The sequence below is a fragment of the Paramisgurnus dabryanus genome, chromosome 15 (assembly GCF_030506205.2).
Source record: "Paramisgurnus dabryanus chromosome 15, PD_genome_1.1, whole genome shotgun sequence".
NCBI lineage: Eukaryota > Metazoa > Chordata > Actinopteri > Cypriniformes > Cobitidae > Paramisgurnus > Paramisgurnus dabryanus.
Window position 1 is genome coordinate 30,201,097 of NC_133351.1, and position 12,213 is coordinate 30,213,309.

Genomic DNA, 12,213 nt, shown 5'->3' on the forward strand with positions numbered 1-12,213 from the left:
GTCCCAAATCCCAAGTTCCATCAAGGAGTGTTGTGTGCACATGTAACCAATCTGCAATATTTTGTCTGCAGTATTATTCAGATGAATTTCAGAAGGAAAATAAAAAATAATATAAAATTATGAAATATGAAGAATATATGGTATAATTGAAATAATGGTAAGATTAACATTTTATAGTAAAATTTTATGGTATAATTTTATGTTTTTTTACAAGATAAATGATAATTGATACTGTGACAATAATTGTAACTGGTCACAGTACCATTAATGCTTCTATGCTTGTGAAAAATTATTTTATTGCTGCCTCTGACAAAAAAAGCATTGTGCTGCCTTATTTGTGAATCTATTTACAGCATTTAATTCTGTGAATTTCAGATTGTTGCTGGACATGTTTAGGAATGTTTCAGTACTAGGGCTGTTAACTAGTTTAAAAATAAGTTCCAGTATGCCAGTGTTCATTTATTTAAATCTATTTTTTTAAAAGATAACTACAGGTGTTCCACAGGGTTCTATTTTGGGACCTGTTTCATTTTTATAAATTATGTTGAAAAAATTACACCTGAATGCAGGTAACTGTTATATGCTCCCTAAATAGGACAGGCCTTGCAACAGCTTCAGATTGCTTTTAAATCCTGTTGCGTTTTTAATTTCAATACAATGATTTTGACTGCAGGTACAACAAAGTTCATAAACAAAGTTTCAAAAGCGCACACATAGATGCTTGATGAGGCTAGCATTTTAATGTCCAAAGTTAAATCAATTGAATGGGTGCACAAGTACTTGGTTATAAGGATAGATGATGAATTTTTATTTAAACTACATATTGCTAATTTAGTTAGGAAGCTCAACATAAAGCATGGCTTTTATTTAAAATTTGGGATTACATTTTTCATTTTTAATTAATTAACTTCCACCCTACCTCTTTAAATGACTTTGTGTTAGCTCTGGTAATTACCAGTTGCCCTCCTCCATGGTTACTCTGGTTGCTTTAAAAAGTACCATAGGTTTTTATAGATCTGGGAAAAAACACCTTATCCTATTTTGCACCCTGGTCATAAAATAATTCGAAAAGATTTACATTTAAAAACACATATCTTACGAATTTAAGGCAGTCTTAAAGAAATGACACATGTAATCTGTGTCTTTTGGCCATCGATCCGAATGGGACTTCTTGGTTAAAAATAAAGCCAAAAAATAACAGGAGGTATTGACTTATACACAGCAAAATCACTGGTGTTAAAATAACACCCAGGGTGTCAAATTTAACACTGGAAAAGTGTGTATATGTGTCCACACTACACTGTGTTAATTTAGTCAAAAGTGTAGTGTTAATTAATCAACACTCATTATATGTTACTTTAACACTCAATATTGTTAAATTTTACACTTTGTTCAACACTATTCATTGTTGTTTCCACACTACACTGGTGTTGGCACAGAAATACAGTGTTAAAAATTAACACTCCTAATTTAAGGTCAACACCAGTGTAATGTGCATTCAACAATGTTAAGTGTTAAAATACTGATTAATAGCCACTTTTGTTGCTAATGGGTTGTTTCTATAAAAGACAAATGACAAGAAATATTGCAAAACCTCTTTTTATTAAAGTACATCACATTTAATATTTACATTGATACACACAACACTTTGCATTTAATACTGCTTATTTAAATACATCAGCTACAATTAGAATACAGAATACAGTATGGAATAATGAAAGTTATCTTATACCACAGCGCAGGGACATGAAAACCACTTATTATAAGGTCTTTAATATATCAAATGAGAGTTTAAAAAAAATTAGCCACCCTACTCAAAACTTGAACATTAAAATACACTGTAATTACCTTACTGGCAGGCAGAAATGCTATCCTTCACAATACTAAAGATTTTTCCATAACAAAACAGACATTTCAATTCAAAAGATGTTTCATTTTTCTTAAATACGTTCCAACCTGGTATTTAGTTCTGTAGTTGTTTTACTCATGATGTAGTGGAAGGCTGCATCAGTGGTCTTCATCATGGAGGGAATGGCTTTTTGGTCCAGAATGATGCAAAAATTCTGGATGCAACTTCTGTTCCCAACGCAGTGCAGGCAGGGCTGTGCTGATTCATCCACCTCAAAGCATGGATTGATGCTCATCACCTAAGTGTTTTAAAAGAGTGTATTTGATGAATGTATTTGATGTGTATTTATGAACTTGTATGCATTTACATGGGGTGAACAATGCAAGCAAACTAACTAACTGCTGAATAAATAACTAGAACAAAATACTAAAAAACTTACACAGCACAATCAGTAGCTTCAGTTGCACATTGACCCTCTCCAGTCTTTCTTCCTTTCACAAATGAAGGCAAGAGGTGAATGAGCCAGGGAAGAGCTGCCACATCACTGTCCCGTCCTAGCAAAACAGAATTGAAACACCATGAGTATCCAGTTAAACTTTAAAACCGTAAAAGTAAACCCATGTACACTTACCATATTTAAACTCCTGTTGACCAGACAGAGGGTCATCCATATTGTTGTATGTTGGCTATTTTGCAATACATCACCTCAGCATATTTCTGCAGATTTTCAAAGACAAAAAGAGTCAAGAAAATACCAAAAAGGGTGCAGTTTTAACCGTTATTTGAATCAAAATCATCTCAGTATAATAAATCATGTTAGAGACAGTGTACAGTACAAATGTACTATGTGTACTCACATAACTAGTTGGTAAGCTCTTATCCTCCAAACTGGGTTAAGGAATAACAGTTCCAGAATTCATGGGTATGCCGTATTCAAATATAGTCTGGTAGGGTCCTATCACAAAAAAATGACAATGAAGATTCTGAAAACTCAACATTCTTTTTATATTAAAAACAGCACTCAAGACAATATGAATCTTCATTTATACATTTTCAAAATAGTAATCAATTTGATTGCTATTTAATATGACATCAATAGCAAAACGATGTATGAGAAGATAATATATTTTTATTAAAGTTGGCAGCAGGTCATGTGAGTTTCTTTCCAGATTAATAATAATAATAATAATAATAATAATAATAATAATAATAATAATATGTACGAAACTACATATACTAAAAAGATTGGTTAACTGTTCAGTTATGTCAAATAAAATGATTTATATGTATAAATATATAAACTTACCTTCTGTAATGAATTTATATAAGTATTAGTAGTCGTTTCTCATTGGAAGTCATCCATGTCAGGTCTTCTTTAATAAACTGCCCTAAAAACAGCATCTCGTCTGAATGATTTGAAGCACTCAGTGTGAACTTTCACCAAACTAGCATCTATAATGACAGAAAAAAAACAAACGTTCACGTTAGCCTTACACGTTTTACACTTTTGTATGTATTTGCCATTTGCATCTGTCTGACATCTAGCACCACAAAAAGCTTACAACACACAATGCACATCCAGCAATCTGTGCATACAAATGATGATATATTGTGAGGTTTTGGTCAAATTAATTGTTGGTTTGGCGATATTTCCCCTGTTTGCATACATCTTAGAAAAACACATGACGATGCGGTTGCGGTTTTCTCCGTGTTTTTCAGTAATTTGAATAATTAACCGATATCCGTGCACTCACGTGCATGTAAACGACCTCGTTAACTCACGGTATCTAGCCTATATGATTACCTCATAACGAGCATCATATGGTGAATAAACGAGCTTTCATTTAACTTAATTTCATACCTTCAATTTGTAGTGCATGTCGCGTTTTATCATGGTTCAATTCTTTCGTTCATATCTCCTGTTAATATTAAACCTTCTTGGTTTTAAACTTTTAGCTAGCAGTTTAACTTTATACTAAACTAACAAGGGAACAACGTAACACAAAGTAGCTCTGATTAAACTGAACCAAATAACGAACAAAGGGGAAATAAAATGGGAAAAATATCTTATTTAGGTTTTTTGGCATATGGCTGCGTAGAGTCAGACAGAGAAATAACAGTTTAATTTAGCCAAACCATGTGAATATTATGAGACTGATTTACCTGATCTCTTCAGTCCTCCTGTGAAAGAGAATGGCGGTAAAATCCCTGACAGGAAATGTTTAGTGGAGGCGTGGCTTGATTTACACCGCTCAGAGTGAAATCTGATAACACCCTTGTTTTACACTGACACTGTCGTGAATATAACACTGGCCTAGCAATGGCAGTGTTATTTTATTACCAGATAGTGTTAAAACAGCATCAACACTGTGTATTTAACACCATCCCTGAAAATTTAACACTGGTGATTTTGCTGTGTAGCGCTGTTACATAATGTTGGTTATTATGTTGGTTAACCATATGCAAGTCAAAACCATCCTTGTTAACCAGCACTAACCAGCATACTGTAAATCATGCCGACATGCATGAGAATTCAGTAAGCTTCAAGCTTGACTTTCTAGCTGGGTGGTTTAAAGATTAACTGAACCTCCCACATGCTGTCTGATGCCTGGTGCCATGAAATTAGTAATGTCTGGAGATGAGGAGACAGTCAAATCAATTAAAGAGTTAAGTTAACCTTACCTAAACCCTCAGAGAAACCACCAACCAACTGATATGATAATCTGTCATGGACCCCTGCAGCATTGTGGTAGAGTAGCCGGCAAAACCTGACCAGTGTTTAGCTTTGTACCCTGCACACTGTGATTTGCTGAATCATAAGGGACAGCCAAACAGGACCACCGGTGTGAAATAACCCAACTCCTGTTTAAATGAATATACTCCTGTTTATTCTTCGTGCGCATACTTCCTGTAATTTCACTGCTTTGTTCTTGCATTCCTACTGAAGTCTTCATCATAGTCCTGTGGTCTTGTCATATGTTTTCAAACAAATCACATCTTTTTCAATTACAAAGTGATGCAAATGACCTAATGTTCACTGAAGCCAATTGTTGTTACCGCTCTTAAGTTGTTCCTGTAAAACAATGTTTAGTGGTTGTGCTCTGCAATCTTCAAACAAGAGTTCATCCAAAAACTGTCATCATCTACTTCTTTCTACAATAAAACACTAAAGAGATGTTAGTCAGAATAGCTGAGCTGCGTGTGTACTAAATACATTAAAGCTCTCAAATGTAGTTTAAATAACACTGAACTTCACACCCAGCTTTCAGACTGCTTCAGAAGGGCATTCACATTTTAACAATAAGAATAACATCAATAAGGCTTACCAGGGTGCGATCTGTGAAAGAATGGGGGGGGTAAATATTTTAACAACGGGCTTATACTGTAATACATTGATTATTCTGGCTATATTTTGTAACTGTTGAAATAAAATATGTATAGAAATGTAATCTAAGTCTTACTCGCACCCGCCCTGTGCGAGATTCAAACCGCTCTGGTCTGGCATGAGAATCGGATGCTCTAACAAGGAGGCTTAAGGCCATGAGCTCTAATGTCTGTCGCTAGAGGACTTGTTGAGGTTGGGGAGGGAGGTTTACTTTTACTGCACAACTCTCACTGACTAGCTGCTGGCCTCTGTTACAGAAACTTTATAAAACTGTTTATAACCATAATATTTAATAGAAAAAAATAAATGCACAACATATTCTCAATATAACAATAAATAGGCTATATATTCCTAATAAGACAAGACGTCAGAGTAAGAAAATGTGTCTGTTTGATGATTTACCTCTTGTTTTTTTGCCTTCCTGTGTCATCCTGGGAGTTCCCCTTGATTAACGACGGTAGTTTCTGCTGTCTCATTCTCAATGGTAATATTTCTTGGATTTGTTTAGTGAGGGTCCTGTAAAATACGATGATATGCTGCTTAGCATCCATTTAATTTGTTATTTGGCTGTTTTCAGTCTGAAAGAGTTATTAGAGCTTGGTGACATTTGGAAGAGCAAACTGCTAACAGCAATACTCCAGTCCTGATTTGACTGTTATTTTACTTATTTAAGGCCGCTTATATGGGCATTTGAAGACCATTAATCATGGGGGGATACATTTTGTCCCCACAAAATTAATTAATCAGAAGCACTGATATAACAACTTTAGACATAACACTTTTATGCTATATTACACAATTATTAAATATAAACTACTTCCCAATTGAATGAGGTCAATATAAGAGTTTTTGATTAAACTCCGCCCACACAAATACATCAGTCGCCAGCTTTGGCTGAAACGGCTCTGGTTAAGCTAAGCTGCTGTCGAATCACAACACACTAAACTACACAATCAGAACTTGTTACGTATTTCTGAAGGAGGAACTTCATAGAACAAGGAAGACATCAGCCTGTTTTTAGGACAGTGAAAACAGCGCTATACAGATAAGTACATTTTGTGAAAAATAATGTGGTTTTTTACAAGTGAAACATGACCACATATTGAATTGCGCACCATAAACACAATCATACCTTAAAACGGGACCTTTGATAAAAACATGCAATTATGCCGTATTTGTTGCATTTACCGTGACTATAACCAGCAGTTGTCCTAAGCACGCTGCGTTTTAGTCTAGTTTGTGTAATCTTATCATCGTATCAAGAAGTAGAATAATTCATACTGAAGGTCTGGGAACAATGGCCACTCTGAAGGGCCAAGGACCGCCCAAGAGGTCATTTGACTGACACATAAGGAAACCAATCATGCTTTGCTTTGTGCTGCTTTATGTTTAGTGGCGAGGAAATGTCTCAACAATAACAGACCAGTGTGCAACCAGTAAATCATTCAATACCAAAATGTTTCTGTAGGTTATAACAACAATGGCAAACAAGTTAAAATATCTCTTTTAGTTGGAGCAGATGGTGTAGTGGGCGGAGCTTCGACATGTGGTGCTTTCACACTTTAAGGGCGTTTTCACATTAGCACTTTTGGTGCGCACCCGGGTTCGATTGACATCAGAGTTCGGTACATTTGGATGATGTGAACGCTGTCTTCCGAACTCGGGTGCGCACCCGCGAAACGTACTCGAGTCCGCTTAAAAAGGGTGGTCTGGGGTCCGGTTCATGTGAACTCCAGATCGGTTCGCTGCTAATGTGAGCGCAATCGCACCAAATCGCGGAAGTGAACCGCTGTTAATTACGTATTATATGGAATGTCCACCAAAACAGACGTGTGTGTTTGTGTGCGTGCACTTACCTTGACAACAAAATGCATAGAATGCTTGCTTGACTTTTGTTCTTATTTTTTAAACCTTTGGTTTTGTTTTCAAAGAAATAATACAGAAACGCATTTGCGTCTATCTGGCCCAAACATACTAAAGTCGTTTCGATGACAATGGTCTGTTCGCCGACATCAATTTTTGTGGAGGCATTCAGAAATCATCTCTCTACTTGGAGTTCGTCAATCATGCTTGTCGTCTTCTCGTTTACAGCGGTTGCCAAGCAACATGAGAACGCGCCAGCTGCAGCTTGATGATGCAAGCGTACCGCGGTTTGGATGCAAAAATAATATGTGAACACAGTCCATGGGGGGCATGGGGAGGGGGAAGCAATCGAACTCGGGTTCGGACCAGGCAATCGCACCAAATGTGAAACCGTCCTAAGTGACCCCAGTTCGATTTTCGGCTCATGGTCATCTGCTGATCCTATACCCCTGTCTCTCCTGAATGTTAAGATAGAGGCAAAATTGACAGAAATAAACTTTAAAAATAGATATTTTAGATTTCACTAATTGCATCAAGTGAAACTCTTGGACGTCTTTTAAAGTCTATGGCATGAACCTTGCATACGTTCCAGCTTTGTGTTGTTTCCAGGCAAATAGTTAAAGAACACAACACATACTGTACATCTCCCTGCACATCTCCCCAATCAGAGGATGACTTTCAAGCTGCAGAAGTGTTTCCAGAAAAGCATGCCATATGCATCAGTGACGTGTGACATCTAAGGCCAAGACTAATTTCACTGCAACTTCAACAGCGCTGGATACCTGACGTAATACCTAAGTGCCTTGAATTTTTAAAAAAAATTGTCATTATCATTCCTTGTATCTTTTTCGTTGTAATTGTGGTGTGTGATTTCACTATTCTCTTCTCTAACTCTTTAAAGGAACACTTTAAGGGAATTTAGCTTATTCACCGTATCCCCTCCGTATCCCCCAGAGTTAGATAAGTCCATACATACCTTTCTCATCTCCGTGCGTGCTGTAACTCTGTCTGACGCAGCCCCCGCTAGCTTAGCTTAGCATAAAGACTGGAAGTGAATGGCTCCAGCTAGCATACTGCTCCTAATAAGTGACAAAATAACTGCTATCTGGGTGGAGTGATTTGCTCACACCACCCGATAACCCCACTGGTGAGGAGCAGCGGATCGGTCGGAGTTGTCCAAATCACCCCGCCCAAGTAGCAGTGCTTTGTCTTCTGTGAATATAGTTCCCAGTATGTATACTGTTAAAAGATAGCTGTGTCTCATATGACCTTGTTATTTGTACACGGTGTGAATATACAAATCACAACACATAAATAGGAAAATGTTCGCGTTATTTCAATAATGCACACCCAAGGTGGTAATGCGGAACGACGCGTGCAGGGTGTGCATTATTTTAAAAAAAAAATCAAAGGACCGGAGTCAATTAGTCCGCTTATACCACGGTTACCACAGACATTGCTCTGGTGTCTATTTTTAAGACATTTGACAGGTTAGGTATGCGGTTTACAGAAAAATAATCAACACCCATGCCATGGAACATTTCTCAGCCAATCAGAATACAGTATTCAACAGGCCCATAGTATAATACAAATGGATTTCTTTGTGTCAGTTTATTGTTTAAAATGGTCCGCAAATGTGCCGTTTCTCATATTTAACGCGTGATCTTTCAACGTGATTACGTAATATGTAAAGTCACACTGGCGCTTCACATGGCTAGTGTAAGATGAGAAGTTGTGGGCTGTGTTTCAGTCAGCTCCCTTGTTCAGTAGTCAGGGCACTGATCAGGGAGTCAGACATTTCAAGGGATGTCTCAATCCCAAAATCCTTCCAGTACACTGGAACATTCCTTCCCTAAAAACGTTCACTATGCAACACAACAACCAGTGAACATCGATGGTCCCTATGTTCCCTTACAGGAAATCACCTGACCTTTACTGAAGCTCTCCAACCGAAAATTGCGCGAGCCAAATTGATAAACTTCATAAAAATGACAAAACTTTTATAAAGACTTTTTAAAATAAACGTTTGTTTTAGTTTAAAATATTAACACACATCGCTAGACAGTAAGGGACCACAATCTACTCAATATTTAAAAGAATAATATTTGCTTAAAATTGAAAAAAAAAATGTAAAAATTTTATTATATTCCTCTAATTTTATGCACGGATACAGGGGCGGACTGGCCATCTGGCACACCGGCAGTTTCCCGGTGGGCCGACGTACTTTTTGGGCCGATACATCTCATATTTTTTTTGTCTGAGCAGCCCAGTTAGCGTCTTTTTTTTCTAGACAGACCGGCCCACTGACATTTAAGCAGCAGCCCATTGGTTATTTTATTTTGAATGACATTAAGCTGGCCCAATCACCGCTTTGGTCTCTATGCAAGCGAGCGTGCATCGTCAGTCAGTTCACGTGTCAAAATAGAGAGAGAGATGGAGAAAAAACGCAAGGGAGGCGCAGAAAAAGAGCAGGCTCTTCAGGCAGACGCTGCAAAAAGTGTTTAAATAACACAAATGTTTTCTGCGAAAGCAGGACTTTCAACTCACGTTGCTGCTGATGATGATGATGATGCGGTGGTGGCACTGGCAGCACCAGCACGCAAAGTGTCAGTGATGAGAGGGAGAGAGACAAGGGAGAAGTGAGTGTAGTGCCTGCGGTAAGCAGAACTGCTTTCAAAACACAAGTTTAGATGGATACCCCTTGTTAAAACTGAGTCAAAAAAACACAAAATTATGGTGATAAAGCTGCAATAAAATAATTGCACTCTTTGCTCTGTGACTACGAGAGTGTATCTGATTCGTAGATTTTTCATTGATTGTCTGTTTAAAAACGTATCATTTCTCTTCAAGCAAAATCAATCCAAAATCAAAGTTGCTATTGCTATACATATTTAAAGGCGTGCAAAGATGGGTGGTATTTGTAATTATACACTGCAAAAAAGGATTTTCAAGAAAAAAATTCTTAGTATTATTATAGTCTTGTTTTCAGTAAAAAATATCAAAAATTCTTAAAATAAGATGCTTTTTCTTGATGAAACAAGTCTTGTTTTAGACCAAAACATTAAAATTTAAGTGATTTTGTGCATAAAACAAGCAAAAAATCTCCCAATGGGGTAAGCAAATTTTTCTTGAAAATTTCTTGCATTTAGTGTTTAAGAAAAATTTTCCAGAATTTTTTGCTTACCCCATTGAAACATTTTTTTGGTTGTTTTATGCACAAAATCCGTTAAATTTGATATTTTTGGTCTAAAAACTAGACTTATTTTCTTGGCTCTATACTAAGAACATTTTTTCTTGAAAATAATTTTTGCAGTGTATGTAGTGTGGGCCGGTTTGGGCCAAAATGCCAGGGCCGAATTTTTGTCCCAGTCCAGCCCTGCACGGATATGTAGAAGAATAGTTTTTTTTCACAATGCACTTTTAATTATTCCACTAGATAAGACCCTTATGCCTCGGTTCGAAACATTTAGAGACCTTTGAACCTGCATTTAAACTAAAATTTTAAACTGCATTGAATTGGCAGAGCATTGAGGTCCACAAAGTCCATTAAAGTAAAAAAAATCCTGGAATGTTTTTTAAAAAAAAAAAGTAAACCATAAACATCTTGGATGACATGGTATGTGAATTTTTTATGAAAGAAAAATATTTCTTTAATTGAGAACAATTTTTTTTAACTATATTTAGCAATATCATGCATAGTGTGAACGGCCCTTTATGGGGATTGTTACATTTATGATACTTTTAGCTTAACATCATCCTTTTGTAGAAGGAAGAAAATGATACAAAGTTGGACAACATGACCGGGATAATAACAGAATTTTAAGTGAACTTAAATTGAATTTCTCAGTGGAACCTTAATGTTCTTTCACTGCCGCAAACAAAATCCTGTTCTGCATAAAATATCTATGACATAATTACATGGCAATCTGATGAAAAGTTGTCATTGTGTAAAAATCTTTGTGTAATCAATGTTTTGAACATTTTATTTGGTGACCGAGATCCTCTTTTAATACGCACAGTCGCACACTGCCTTGTAAAATAACAAGCTATTCCCATAGGAAATTATTTAAATACGGCCACGCTCAACAGTCGAAAACAACAAATTTATCCCCCGACCTTCCATAATAAACAGGGTTACAGGGAGGAGAAGAACATTCATTACACGCACAGATGTTTTACTTTAATTCATCAAGCACTCATTATTCATTCACATTATTCATCTGCCGTCTGGTATTTACTGTAAATGTCTGGGTAATGACAGTGGTACGCGTCTGTAAACACTTCCATAGCATCTGCATTGCAGCCGTCTATCACTCATTCGGAATTATAGGCGAAAGTGCGTCCAGTCGACCTGAAAGTAGAGAAAGTCAATTACTCCCACAGTGGAAAGAATGATTATTGAAAGACACATGGTTACATGAATACCTCTTTTGGCACGGTCCAGTTCAGGCGCGAGTGGATGTGGGTGTGATAGGTGGAATACAGAACGTTCCCATGACCTGACCGTTCCCAGCATCCTGTAGCTCTCGCTCTAGGATTTCAAGGGCTGTACTGTGGTCTGCTGAGGAAACTTGGCTAAAGAGTGTTGGCTTTATTTGATTTAGAGTGAGAAAAAGCTAATTGCTTGTTTATAGGTCTGTAATACCTGAAGATGCAAGAGCATTTATGTGGTCGCTGAGATAAATTCAGGTTTCAGTATCTGTTTACTGAACTTCCCCCGAGAGTTTTTAAAAACTGTGATGAACTCCTTGCATGTGAATGGTGTCTTGAAAATTCTTACTCTTCCATCTGCTTTCCTTTTTAAAATTCTTACTTTTATTTATTGTTTTGCTAATAGCCCTAAGTGAAATGAAACCTTTAGTTTCTTTGGCATGAGTTTGTGGTGGGATTTATGTCTGATTATCGTCTGATCAATGGCAGATTAGAAGGGCGTTTGAAACGTTTTTGAAAACTTCACTTTTCCAAGAATTTTATGTCTGTCATGAAGTGTAGTGAATTAAAAATGTTTATTATACTGGCTTTCTGAAACACAATTCTAACTGGTGAACTGTAGATGTACGATTATGTCTGTCATATGTGTTGCACTTAAATTAATTTAGTGTTTATTTCTGTATTA

General features: G+C 36.7%; 1 long non-coding RNA gene across 1 annotated transcript; it reads right to left on the reverse strand.

The window, feature by feature from the left end:
- Positions 1-1,609: 1,609 nt before the first annotated feature.
- LOC135782850 (uncharacterized) lies at positions 1,610-3,379 on the reverse strand. The gene is made up of 5 exons (XR_010545516.2): positions 3,156-3,379; positions 2,707-2,804; positions 2,481-2,566; positions 2,289-2,403; positions 1,610-2,147 (listed from the first exon to the last, which is right to left on the reverse strand). It is a non-coding gene; the product is annotated as an uncharacterized lncRNA (long non-coding RNA).
- Between the last annotated feature and the right edge of the window lie 8,834 nt (positions 3,380-12,213).